The following is a 14,450-nucleotide window of genomic DNA, read 5'->3' as shown; positions in this document are numbered from 1 at the left end:
GGATGGGAAGAAAGGCAGCCCTTTTGGAGCGAGGAGAGGGCAGTAGCCAAGTTAGTTCAGATTCCCCATAGAGGGTTAATTGAGGGACAATAGTTACCAGGAAGCATGGTCCTGAGGCAGTGGAATTAAGGCACTTGGTAAAGGTTCCATTACACCAAAAATATTGTCCTTTGGGGGCATAGGTTGTGTTGTGGATAGTGATGTTAGTTTGGCATCTATTATGAAGTTGTGTCTGATTTGCAGTTGTGTGTGTGTGAGGTAGCAGGTTTTAAGGAGGTAGGAAAGTTATCAGGCTCTGGTTCCCATAGAGGGATGTTCTTTAGAGTGGTATGGCAGGAATCAGGGCTGTGATTATGTATTTGGGTTAGATTTATAGGGACAGCTGCTAATAGTGGCCTATTTAATGATGCACAGAGGAAACAGTGGGTTACTTAAGGGAGTATTTGTGTTTGGTTGAGGAAAAGTAAGGTTTGTTGGAGGATTTGGAGGCACATAAGAGAGGCTGGTGAGGCAGAGATTTGGGCAAGGTGGCTGAAGAGATTCTGCTCAGCTCGCAAAATGTCAACAGATACCTGGGTAAGAGCAGTATTAATGAGGGCATAGGCAGAGTCTAGAGGGATTGTGAAGAAGGTGTATTTAAGGTCCAGGACAGAATAATGAGTAGTGTGAGGGGGCATGTGTGAGAGAAGAGTATATGGATTGGGAACTACTGGGTGGATGGGGATGACAGCTTCATTAATTAGTCGGAGGTCTTGGACTAAATGGCAAGAACCGTCAGGTTTTTTGACAGGCAAGATGGGGGTGTTTTAAGGCGAGTTAGTGGATATGAGGAGTCCCTTTCCCTTGAACTGGTTAATGATTGGTTGGAGTCCTTTCTGATGGGTTATGGAGATAGGAAACTGCAGCCCAGATGGGAATGAGGATGGATCTTTTAGTCAGGTAAGAACTGGTTTATGATGGGAAGCTATTAGGGAAGTTGAGGCATTCCATACTTCCGGGTTTACTAGGTGAGGTGGTAGGGGAAGAGTGGGTGGAACCCTGAGTGGAAAGGTTGGAGTTGGAGTGGAATTGAAGGCCACACATAAGGGTAATAGTAAATTTGTTTGGGACTTCTGTATCCAGTGAAGTGAGGCCCCTAACTTGGTGAGAAGATCCCACCCCATCAGTGGGCTGGGGCAAGAAGGCATCACGAAGAAAGAGTGTGTAATGGGGTAGCCTTCTATTAAGCATGTAAGTGGTCCAGTAGTTTAGGGGCACAAAGGACAGCCACCTATGCCCATAACCGTGACCCGGGAAGGAAGGAGTTGACCTGAGTAGGAGGGGAGGACGGAAAAGGTCCTGTGTCCACTAAAAAGGAGGTGGACTTACCTGCTACCTTGATTGTTACCCTGGGCTTGACGAGGGCGGTTGGGGTCGCTGAGGCCAGGTGTCATCAGTCGTCAGTGGCCAGGCCCAGGACTGCCAGCAGTGGGTCAGGAGTTGTAAGGATGGTCCTCCACAGCTGGGTGCCGAGGGGCAGTCACTTTTCCAATGTCCCTTTTTCCCACAGAGAGGGCATGGTCCCTTGGGCGGTCAAGGATTGGGGCATTGGCGGGACCAGTGTCCATTGAGGCCACATTTGAAGCACTTTCTTGGCGGTGGATTAGTTGTAGCCAGTATCTTGTCAGTTGAAGTGGGCCGCAGGGCTGCAATCAGGGATTGGGTTTGTAAATTCACCCTTCGGCGGTCCCGGGATTCCTTTTCCACCCTTTCCAACTCATCATGAGTATTAAAAAATTTAAAGGCCATGCTTACCAGGTCACAAATAGGGGCCTGAGGACCATCCTTGATTTTTCTAAGCTTGCGCCTAATGTCTGGGGCTGACTGGGATATAAAATGTGTGGCTAAAACAGTTTTACCAGCCTCCGAGTCAGGGTCTAGGTGGGTATATTGGGAGAGGGCTTCTGTGAGCCAGTTTAGAAAAGCAGCAGGATTTTCTTTAGGACCTTGAGTAATCTCCCTCAGGTTATGGAAGTTTACAACTTTATGGGAAGGTTTCTGCATGCCAGCTATGAGGCATGTAAGTATGTTGTCTTGCCTACTTCATCTGTTTTTCTCTGCTGGGGTGTCCATCTGATAGTCCCACCCTGGCTCTTGATCTGGTACTGCCTTGGCCCCCACAGGCATGGTGTGGTCGGTTATATGCACCTGGTTAGCATGAGCCCTGGCCGCATTGAAAATGTGGTCCATCTCATTGGTAGTGAGGGAAGAAGAGCAGATTACCTGGATATCATGCCAGGTAAGGTCGTAGGCATTACCCAGATATTGGAATTCTTTAGTATAGGTAGCTGGGTCGGTAGAGAAGGAGCCCAACCATTTCTCAATGTGTGAGAGATTGGCCAGGGATAAGGGAGTGTGTACTCGAATTAGCCCTTCAGGTCCTGCAGCTTCCCGGAGGGGACAGAGTAAAGTACTTTTTGAGCAGTATAGGAGCTTATGGGTGAGAATAGCAAGGAACTAGCCAGTGGCAGAAGAGCTGAAGCAGGAGGTGGGGGGGCATGGTGGTAGTGGGATAGCTGCTAGAGTAGGAGGAGGAAGGGAAGGATGAGATGGAGGCTGGATAGCTGCTAGTCCAGAAGGGGGAAGATAAGGATAAGATGGCGGCATTTTTGGGGGGAGTGTTGGGGGGGAGAGAAGGACAAGATGGTGGCTGAGGTGCTGCCGGAGGGGAAGGAGAAAGTGAGGGACAAGATGGCAGCAGAAGTGCTGCCGGAGGGAGAGGAGGGTAGAGTGGGGGAGGAGAAGATAGTTTCCCTAGACCTGGTGGAGGCCCTGGTCGTTTAAAGGGAGATGAATCGAGGGGGTCAGAAAAGGAGGAAGTTTCACTGGGCTGTTTGTTTAGAAGTGGGGATTTGGGGGTTCCTCCAGCTAGGAGAACCTGGACAGTGGAGCAGGAGGTACAAAGGGAGGGGCGGGAGCACAGAAGAAAGAAATCCTGGACATAAGGAATTACAGCCCTTCCTCTGGCAAAAATTGCAGAGGTTTGCAAGGATATTAAAATCAAAAGTCCCCCCCTCAGGCCAATGAGAACCATTATCCAACTGATACTGGGGCCAAGCCTTTTTACAAAAGTAAGCGAGACATTTTGGCTGGATGTCTGGAAGTAAATCCAGTGTGGATAGGTTTGTCAGAAGACAACCCAGAGGAGTATAAGTTTTGGTTTTTGAGGATTTATTGCCCATACTGATGGGTCTCTGAGGACAAAGGACTGGCCCAGGGGATGTTGGTGTCCCAACACCCTGAAAGAGTCCTCAAGAGCTTTTATGAGCGGAGGCTCATCTCCCCAGGGGACGTCTCACCCTGGTTTGAGGCTGTTTCAGGTCCTGGACCTGAATTTGGGAGGAAAACAAAAAGTGGGGCATCCCCACAACTTCTTGATTCCGAGGAAAGGGAGTGAGGCTTCCGGGCGTCCCGTTCACCTCAGTCCTCGGAAGAGAACCTGATGTGAATTCACAATTTTTGGAGAGTAATTAACAGACAGACTCTCTCGGAACTGTGAGACCTGGCAGCAAGGCTAGGAGGGAAGGGACTTACCCAATCTGTGGTGGATGTAGCAGCATGCCAAAGGATCCCTTGTCCATGGCTTTGCGGAGGAAGGAGGAGAGAGGAAGCTGGGGCACCTCTGGCCAGGCAGGCAGCACCCATGCTCCTCTCCTGGGTTTCGGCACCAAGATGAAAGGTTTAGGAGGTGAAAGGGTGAGAAAGAAGGACAATAGACAGGGAATTTTAAAGTGGGCGGGTTTATTTCTGTGGTCCCAGGCTGAGCTCAGCAAATCCAAGATGGAGAGAGGTTAGTCAGTGCCTGGGTGATGGCGTGGGTGGTTTTTAAGCAAGGGGGTCAGGTGACATCTGTAAGGGGTGGTTCTCTGGAAGTCAGGTGTCCAGAAGGGGCAGTTCATCAGTTCCAGAAGTCAGGTGTCCGGAAGGGGCGGTTCCAGAAGCCATGTTGGGTGGGGCAACACAGCCTCCGCAGCTCCAGTTGCAGTGCCCTTCCCCATTCCCCTGACCTCACAATGACCAGTTAGGGCTTATCTCAGTAATGCAAAGATGGTTGAACGTATGAATATGGATCAAAGACCTAAATATAGGTGCCAAAAACATAAACCTCTTGGAAGGAAAATAGAGAGAAACCTTCATAATTTTGGATTTGGCAGTGATTTCTTAGATGTGACACCAAAAGTATAAACAACAAAAGAAAAACTAGATAAAATGGTTTTCATCAAAATTAAAAACTTTTGTTCACTAGAGGACATGATTGAGAAAATGAAAAGACAACCAACAGAATGGGAGAAAACAATATATATACATATAAAAACTATATCTCTGATGAGGGTTTAACCTCCAGAATATATAAAGAATTGCTACAACTGAACAGTGAAAAGACAAATAATCCAATTAAAAATGGGCAAAAGACTTGCATAGTCATTTCTCCAAAGAAGATATACAAAGGCCAATAAGCAGTTGAAAAGATATGCAACATCATTGGTCATTTCACACCCTCTAGGATGGTGTTTACTAGAAAATGGAAAATAACAAGGGTTAGTATGGATTCAGCAGAATTGTAACCTTTATACATTATTCGTGGCATTTTAATATGGTGCAGCCATTGTGGAAATCATTTTGATTGCTGTTCAGAAAGTTCAACATAAACTCACCATATGACACACCATATGACTTCTTGGTATATACCCAAAAGAATTGAAAGCAGGGTGCCAAACAAATATTCATACACCAATGTTAACAGCAGAATTATTTACCATAACCCAAGGGTGAATCAAGCAAGTATTAATCAAGAGATGGATAAGCAAAATGTGGTATATAAATACAGTGGAATATCATTCAACTATAAAAAGGAAGATACATGTCACAACATGGATGAGTCTTGAAGACATCATGTTGACTGAAATAAGCCAGACACAGAAATACAAATATTATATGATCTTGCTTATATGAAATATGTAGAAATAACATATTTCATATGGACATATGATAGATTACAGTTTACTGGGGGCCAAGAAGCAGGTTAATGAGAAAAGTGAATTATTGTTTAATGCATAACAGAGTTTTTGCTTGAAATGATGAAAAAGTTGGAATAGGTTTGTAGCACAATATTTTTAATGTAACTAATAACACTGAATTTTACACTTAAAAGTGGTTAAAATGGGAAATATTCAGTTGTATATATGTTACTACAATTAAAAGGTTAACAAAACTTTGAAAAATGTTTTTTTCTGTTTCTATGGTTATAAATTACTCATTTACTATTATATGTGTCAGGTACAGAGCTCATTTGTAGTTTGAACATATTTGTCTTAATATAAAAGCTTTTTCATAAGTTATTTTGTTTTCACATGCTCCTACTAAATATTTATACTGCTCCCATTTGTTCTCCATTATTATACAGGAGATGGTTGTCAAATAACCTTGGATAACTACCTCAGCAGGTGCAACTACTATGTGAAGACAACTCATATTTTGCGTTTTAGCTGAGAACATCACCACTTTTTATCAAAACAATTTTAATAAAAATCACACCTTTTATTTTAGGTATTACAATCTATGCCAAAAATTACCATTGATATCAGGGAGAAAATTTACCAAATGGAGGATTATGGAAGAGAAAGAGGGACAGAAAGAGCAAAAGAGAAACAGACACTTATATTGATGGTTCTCAATGTGTGGACTTCAGAGGCCTGAGGAGCCATGAGCTTATTGCAACTAGTCTGTTAACACAAATAATTATCAACCATTGCCTATGTACAGGTATAATATTTCATATGCATATACTATTTTTAAAGTATATTAATGTTTTGATTAATAATATGTGTTCTAGTTTGCTAGATGCTGGAATGCAATATACTGGAAATGGAATGCCTTTTTAAAAAGGAGAATTTAATAAGTTACAAGTTTACAGTTCTAAGGCCATGAAAATGTCTCAATTAAAACAAGTCTATAGAAATATTCAATCTAAGGCATCCCAGGGAAAGATACCTTGGTTCAAGAAGGCCGTTGAAGTTCAGGGTTTCTCTCTCAAGTGGAAGAGTACATGGTGAACATAGTCAGAGCTTCTCTCTCATCTGGAATGGCACATAGTGAAATGGCAAACACAGTGCCATCTTCTAGCTTCCTCTCCAGGCTTCTTGCTTCATGAAGCTCCCCAGGAGGCATTTTCCTTCTTCATCTCCAAAAGTGGCTGGCTGGTGGACTCTCTGCTTCATGGTTCTGTGGTGTTTTGAAGCTTTCTCCAAAATAACTTCTTCTTTTATAGGATTCCAGGACTAATCAAGACTCACATAGAATGGGTGGAGACACGTCTCCATCTAATCAAGTTTAATACCCACAACTGAGTCACATCTATAGTACTGAATAGGGGTTAGAAGAAACCATTGCTTCTGCAAGACTGATTAAGATTAAAACATGGCTTTTCTAGGGTACATAAATTCTTTCAAGCCAGCACAATATGCAAATTAATTTTAAAATATTTGTATGTTCCAATTTGGTCTTTTTCACAATGTACTTTCTCAATGTACAAATGCTAAAAGTAAAACTACTACTTTGTGTTTTCCTAATACTTTCTTTCCCACTCAAATAAGTTATAAAATACTCTCTTATATCACTAATATCAATCAATGTGGCATATTTGCAAGGGCCTACCTTTCCAGGCAAAACCTGGGCATTGCATTAAATGAGAGAATGGAGATTACAAGCAATAAATTATGAGTTCCTAACCTCTACTTATAACCATATACTATATTGCTTCTGAAAAAATAACTTTAAAAGATTAAAGCCCCAAACCTCCCACTTTCTCCAAGTTTTGCATTATTGCAACCAAATAGCTTTCATTACTCAAACTCTATGCATTACTTACATTAGAGGACGAAACAGTAACACTTGATTAGCAGAGTAGACTTTTCCAGGTAAGGGATCAAAATGGAAAATGAAAATGAGGTGTTTTGCAATGAAACATAAATATATACAAAATATTATCAGCAGATGATAAATATGCCATTTCATAAATGTGAAAAAGACAGTCTCGTTAATAAATTATGTAGAGACCATCTGGTGAATGATTTCAAAAATTAAATTAAATTTAAAAGATTTCCAAATTATACAGTCATGAAAAAAAATCCATAAAATTAAAACAAAACCACAATAATAAGGAGGAATCTGTTTAGGAAGTTTTAGGACTGGAAAGATCTGTCAAATTAAGTTTCCAAAAGTAAAATATAGATAGATAAAAGAAAGAGGGAGATTTGTCCACATAAATATTTATAACTTTCTACAATGGAAAATCTCTCAAGCAAAATTGAAACAAGCTTAAAATGAGATAAAATGTTGCAATGTTATGATAGACAATAACTTAGTAAACAGAATTTATGTAAAGAATTTAAAAAACTAGGAAGATGAAATTTCAAGAAAAATGGACAAAAGATTTGAAGATGAAATTTATAGATAAGGATGTGCAAATCCCCATAGACATAAAAATTGCTCGACCTATCAGTCAACTAAAATCAACAGTAAGTTAAAATGCTTCAGCTATTTGGCAATGTATTGGGCACCACCTTGTTTACTTTCTCAGATCTTTCCACAGCCTGATTCTCTCTTACTGGTCAGACAGTGGCTATTGAAAATTTATATAGGGAAGCTTTTACATCTAACCAATGAAGCCAAAACTAAGGAAATGTTTGCTGCATTCAACTGCAGTTCTTCCTTGCTCCAGACTTAGACAAAATGCTCCACTGTGGGGCATAGGATGTTACCATTGGCCAACTGTTAAGTACAGGGGAATTATATCCCTGTGGAATGAACCATGATAATTAAGAAATTGGAAGTGGAAAGGAAACATGCAGATACACTTGCCCTCCATTCTCCTCTTTGGGGTAATAAGTGAAAAATCTGCATGATACTTGAAAGATATACATTGACTAGGTGAAGGAATACCATAAAACATCAAGAGCTGAAACTAACGTCCCTAGGTTTTCATAATAAGCAAGCATAAATGTCATTAAGGAAAGGGAAATGGTCAAACTTAGGCTGTGAGAGACTGCATATGAAGTAACAGTGTTCAAATGATCCCTACAGCATTCTCATAAAAGACTAAGGCCATGGATTGTAAATAGGAATACAAACATGCTAAACTGAATTTGTTTTGCTTCACTATCCTGCTCCCTCCTAAAATCACTCATGCTCTTATGAAAAATAATTGGTTAACATCTGTCATGGTCAGCTTCATGTGTCAACTTGGCCAAGTGGTGGTACCTTTTTGTCTGGTTGGGCAAGTGATGTCCTGTCTGTTGCAATGAGGACATTTCATAGAATTAGACAATGATCACATCAACTGCATCCACAGCTGATTCCATTTGTAGTTAGCCAAAAGGAGTGTCTTCTGCAATGATTGATGATCAATCTAATAATCACTGGAAGTCTTTTAAGGAGGGTTAAGAAGAGACAGGCTCTCTTCCTGCTTCAGTGGGCAAGCCTCACCTGTGGAGTTCGTCCAGACCCTCCATCGGAATCATCGGGTTCACAGCCTGTCCTGCAGAATTTGGATTCTGCATTCCCATGGCCACGTGAGACATTTTTATAAATTTTATATTTGCGAGTGTTCCCTGTTTACTCTGTTTATCCAGGGAACCCTAACTAACACATCTTGGTACCAGGAGTGGTTCTTAAGAAACAGAATCTTAAAAATGGGTTTTTGTAAATGGTTTTCTACCCTGACTGGACTCAAAGGCACTAAGGACTCTGATTCCCATAATCAGAATGACACTCCCAATCCATGGAGTGAGTTAGTAAAAGACATACTTGAAATATCACCATTCAATTCTCCTAATGCTCCACCTGTACAAAGCCAGGCTCTGGGGGATAATGTTTTTGACACCTTTACAGTGTTTTGTGGAAATAAGAGGCACAGAGATGTTGACTGGTCATTGTTAGATACACTAGCTACATTAAGGAGTGGAAGGGGTGGGCTTAAGACTTCAAATGAGAAGCTTAAGCACCGTGTGACAGATGTAGATGTTTCTATGAGTATCCTGAAGGAAAATTGTATTTCCTGTAGCCATAGACTTGAAATCTCTGAAAATCAGACTCAGAATCTTATTGTTAGACTAGGAAATTTACAATGTAAACTGAAATCTCAGTGTTGCATGGTGTCTGTCATTAAAGTGATGGCATTGATTGGAAGTAGTGGGACCCTGAAAAATGGGATGGTGACATATGGATTGATAATGATGTCAAGGGTGAGGTTGAAACCCTATTCATGCTGAGTCTTCTCTAGGTAACCCTGTAATAGTTTGCTCTGATGACATAGCTGCCCTACCTCCAGCCTGCCTTGATTGGCCACCCAACCTTCTCCTGAAAGGATTAGCCCTAGAGTGATTAATCCTGTTTCACCAGATGAAACTGCAAATGAAGGCCCTGAAGCAAATGGCTTGGAAGATATTTCTAGTTATTTTCAAGACCCACCCCCACCACCCCTCATTTCTTCCAGAACTATAACTACACTAAAGTCCCAATAGGCCCCTAAAGGTGAGGTACAAAGTATCACACATGAGGAGGCACATTATACTCCAAAAGAACTGTGTGAGTTTTCCAATTTATATAGATAGAAATCAGGGGAATATGTATGGCAATGGATTTTAAGGGTGTGGGATAACGGTGGAAGGAATATAAGGCTGAATCAGCCTGAATTTATTGATATGGGCCCACTAAGCAAATATTCTGCATTCAATGTTATAGCTTGAGGGAATAGAAAAGGCGTTTAGTTTGTGTTTATGGTTTGTTGAAGCATGGATCAAAAGGTGGCCGACATTACCTGAGGTTGAAATGCCAGAACTTCCCTGGTATAATGTAGATGAGGGGATCCAGAAGCTTAGAGAGATTGGAATGTTAGAGTGGATTTATCATGCAAAGCCTGCACTTACAACCCAGGAATGTCCGAAGGATGCACCTTTTACCAGAACAGTGAGAAATAAATTTGTGAGACTAGCACCATCATCCCTGAAGAGCTCTGCAGTTGCACTTCTCTGTAGGTCAGATATTACTGTAGGAACTGCTATCACTGAACTGGAATCCTTAAACACAGTGGGGATGACAGGATCACAATTTGGCAGAAGCCAGGTGGCAGTACTTAATCGCCAAAGACAGGGTAGACTTGGCTATTATAATAGACAGCAAACTCAAAGCAGGAGTCAAAACTATATGACTCGGGCCACGGTGGTTCAGCAGGCAAGAATGTTTGCCTGCCATGCCAGAGGACCCGGGTTCAATTCCTTGTGCCTGACCATGTCACCTGGTCACTTTGGGCTACTCATGCCCGTGGATCAACAAGCCAAGAAGGGGATTGCATTATTGTCTGGGGTGATTGACCCTGACTATAGGGGGAAATAGGACTGCAACTATACAATGGAGGCAAAGAAGAGTTTTCTTGGAATATAGGAGATTCTCTAAGGTGTCTTTTAGTACTACCATGCCCTGCGATTGAAATCAATGGAAAATTGCAACAGCCCAATCCAGGCAGGACTACCAATGGGTCTGAAACTTCAAGAATGAAGGTTTGGGTCATGCCACCAGGCAAAGAACCATGGCCAGCTGAAGTGCTTGCTGAGGGTAAAGGGAACATGAAATGGGTAGTGGAACAAGGTAGTGATAAATATGAACTATGACCACATGATCAGTTACAGAAACAAGGATGGTGATGCTGTTTTGTTCCTGTTATTCTATTTAAGTTGTAAGATATCAAGTTTAAGAATGAACATTACCCAAGGACTTGCACCCTATTCTGGACAGAGTTACTGTGCTTCCAGTTATATGCAGGACAGTTGAGTATTGTTAGGTGAAAGAAAAAAAATGTGTGTTTTGATGTTTTTTATTTAGAAATGAGGTATGGTTTAAGGTGATGTATATATAGCTGCAAGTTGACAAGGGGTAGACTGTCACGGTCAGCTTTATGTGTCAACTTGGCCAAGTGGTGGTACCTGTTTGTCCGGTTGGGTAAGTGCTGGCCTGTCTGTTGCAATGAGGACATTTCATAGAATTAGATCATGATCACGTCAGCTGCATCCACAGCTTATTCCATTTGTAATCAGCCAAGGGGAGTGTCTTCTGCAATGAGTGATGCTCACTCTAATCACTGGAAGCCTTTTAAGGAGGATTCAGAAGAGACAGGCTCTTTTCCTGCTTCAGCTGACAAGCCTGTCCTGTGGAATTCATCCAGATCCTGCATCGGAATCGTCGGCTTCACAGATTGTAGATTTCGGACTCTGCATTCCCATGTTCACGTGAGACACTTTTGTAAATTTTATATTTGCGAGTGTTCCCTGTTGATTTTGTTTCTCTAGAGAACCCTAACTAAAACAACATCTTTTAAGCTCTCATTTCTAAATAATTTCAACATTTTCCACCACAATTCAGTAAGATTAATTAAAATTGTAATTTAAAAATGACACTAAATAAAGTAGAATTTCATTTTTACAACAATCTGCACTGAAAATGGAATGCATTGTTTCATGTTCAGATATTCTTCTCCTTTCTGTAGACAATCTCTAGTTGTGATTCAGCAATTAACTTATACTGATGGGGCTTTATTTGGAAAATAGATGGTAGCACAACACTGAAATATATATCTGAATGTTGTTCTGGAAAGGCTGGTCCCTCTGCATTTCAGCATTTATCTGGTCTGAAAGTGTTAAAAGGAGAAATGTATCTATGATAACAAAATAAAATTTTTTGAAAATCTATGGGCCTACACTATGTAAACAGTGAACCCTAAGTTAAACCACGGACTGTAGTTAAAAGTACAATTATAAAAATGTGCTATCATCAATTGTAACAAATGTACCACACCAATGCAAGCTGTTAGTAATTGAGTGATATATGGGATTCCTGTAGTTTATGCATGATTGTTCTGTAAAGCTATAATTTCCCTAATAAAAAAGTCTCAGTTTTGTGATATTAATTGGAATAATTATTTTAGCTATATATTTCTTAGGAAATATTTTATGAACTAACAATTCTGTTAAAGCCTACACAAGTACATGTAAGAATGGAAATCACAATTAGAGTTTGACCACTATGCTTGACTATAATGGATATTTCTTTGATTTTGACTTTCATCCTCAATAGCTCCATAAAAAAAATTTTGCATTGTTATACTTGCATTGTTGTAAGTTCATAAAGGAATTTGTGGTTTAGATGGAGTTGGGGACAAGGCCCACAGTAAAGCTTTGAGTGATAATTCATAGTGACAAGGTGGTATGCATGTGTGCGCATGTGTGAATTTTAGGCCTTATTCTATGATAGAAATGGTTTGTTGTATGCTTACTAGACTATTGGTCTAAAATTCAACATATAACTAAATTGACTTGGCAAGCAGTAACTAGGATTTTACTCCCACATATCTCCTGCTACTCCAGTTAGTCTCATGTTCCTCCCTCAATCTATTCTGTTATGTTTAGAAGACCCCTGAATGTGTTCAGAATTTCCTTAGATCAAATGCTGCCATATTCCTAGATAAAGCCATAGATGACTATTATCTATTTGTAAGAAATTTTGTCAGAAAAAATTACATTTTCTTCAGGACGTTCAAGAATCAAGGTGATTTAAAATAAGCAGGAAAAAGAAATACAACAGTACATTGTAATCAAATTTTTAAAAAATTCAGCCTTGGCTCTAATTAACACAGACATGTAGGAATTTAAACAATTGCTAAATTTTTCAGTCTCTCAGTTTTCCTATATATAGAAAATGAGGTAATATGTGAGAATATTATAAATAATAAAGTGTCATTTTAAATATGATTAAATTTACTTTCATGAAATTGTTACTCTAATTTTATCACTGAAATTAGCTAGGAAGTGAATTAATTCTTAGATCATTTTCCTACATGAAAAATTAATATTAATTTTTCTATTGTTATCATTAAGGAATAAATACATATTTATCCACCTAACATTGCCATAACATGTGGCAGGCTGCAAGGCTGTAGAGTTCACTGACTATGTTTTGCTTTTATTAAAATGATATAAATGTAATTAATGACAAGAGCACTTCATTGACATATCCATTGTCATGTGATATTGCTATACTTAAAAGTTTGTTCTGGATGCCTACAACGCATCAAATTATAGAAATTGCTCCTTCTTCTCATGATCACTGTTACTGTCACGAGAGAGGATACCGAATGATTTGGAACTTGATAAATGAAGCCTTTATTTGTTATCTTGAAATGACCCTAATGCTTTGGACTTAATTGGAGGTTTATGACTGGATGTCAGAATTTTTAAATCTATAACAAAGAAACAAACAATTCATACTGTTTTCCTTTTTCCCCCTTTATATAAGAATTCAATTTTATAACAATCTAAGTCCCTTCAGGCAAAGCATTTGGAGTTAGTCATTGGGTCTCACTAGTTGTTAAATTGGCCTCCCAATTTGTTTGACTACCCCAAGTATATTGAAAAATCAAGTAGAGAACAGCTTGAGATATTTGAACGCTGAAGTGAAACAATTTCTAAACTGAAAAAGAGAATGAAATATACCCTATGTAGAAAGGTTTATTTGGATTCATGTGCCTACAGTTATAGATACTGAACAATTCAAATAAATTCCAAAACAGGGGGGAATAGAAATCCACCAGTTTTAAAATGGTGATTTCTAATATGCTGTAGGACTTAGTAGAAACTTAATTTACTCATCTGTCCATGAGTTTGCATGCAAATTTGGATTGCAAAAAAACTTTATTTTATTGAAGATACAAAAATCCAAGGGAAAATATCAAAGTGCCCATATAAAGAATTTCAGTATCCAGTAAGAAAACAAAAGTAAATTTATCCAATTTAATAATACCAAACAAGATAAAATATGCGTACTACCTTTATATATAACAGGTTTTTTTTCACAAATTGAAACTGGAACTAATAGTTCAGTAAAACTAAAGCTCAGGATATGTTCAGGATATATGTTCATACATTGGTGAGAATGAAAGCAGCAAATTCAGAAGAAAGATGAGAAACATAGGCTCTGTTTTTAACATTTTTTATGTTGTCATTTGAAGAAACTAAGAAATAAAATAAGGATTCATAAAGGGTCACTAAGCTAGCTGGTATCATGTCTCATAATCAATTTCTCTTTCCATTTTCTTTCATGGAAATTTTTAACAATTGGCATTCATTTGTTGTACTTTTAGTAATAATTATTAATTATTTGATTTCATTTTAATAGCTATTTTCAACATTAATACAATTTTGGATAAAATTAAATACAGAATTTAATTAATACACTATTTCTTTTATATTCAAATATAAAATATAAAAGAGGAGAGCTGTTTTCATTTAGAATTTAATAAGCAGAGCATTGCTCATAAGCTAACATCAATATTGTCTAAAAAATCATAATCTTTCCTAAGCTTA

Source organism: Tamandua tetradactyla, chromosome 1, assembly GCF_023851605.1.
Source record: "Tamandua tetradactyla isolate mTamTet1 chromosome 1, mTamTet1.pri, whole genome shotgun sequence".
Lineage (NCBI taxonomy): Eukaryota > Metazoa > Chordata > Mammalia > Pilosa > Myrmecophagidae > Tamandua > Tamandua tetradactyla.
The sequence above is the reverse complement of the archived record's forward strand: the minus strand, read 5'-3'. Positions refer to the sequence as shown.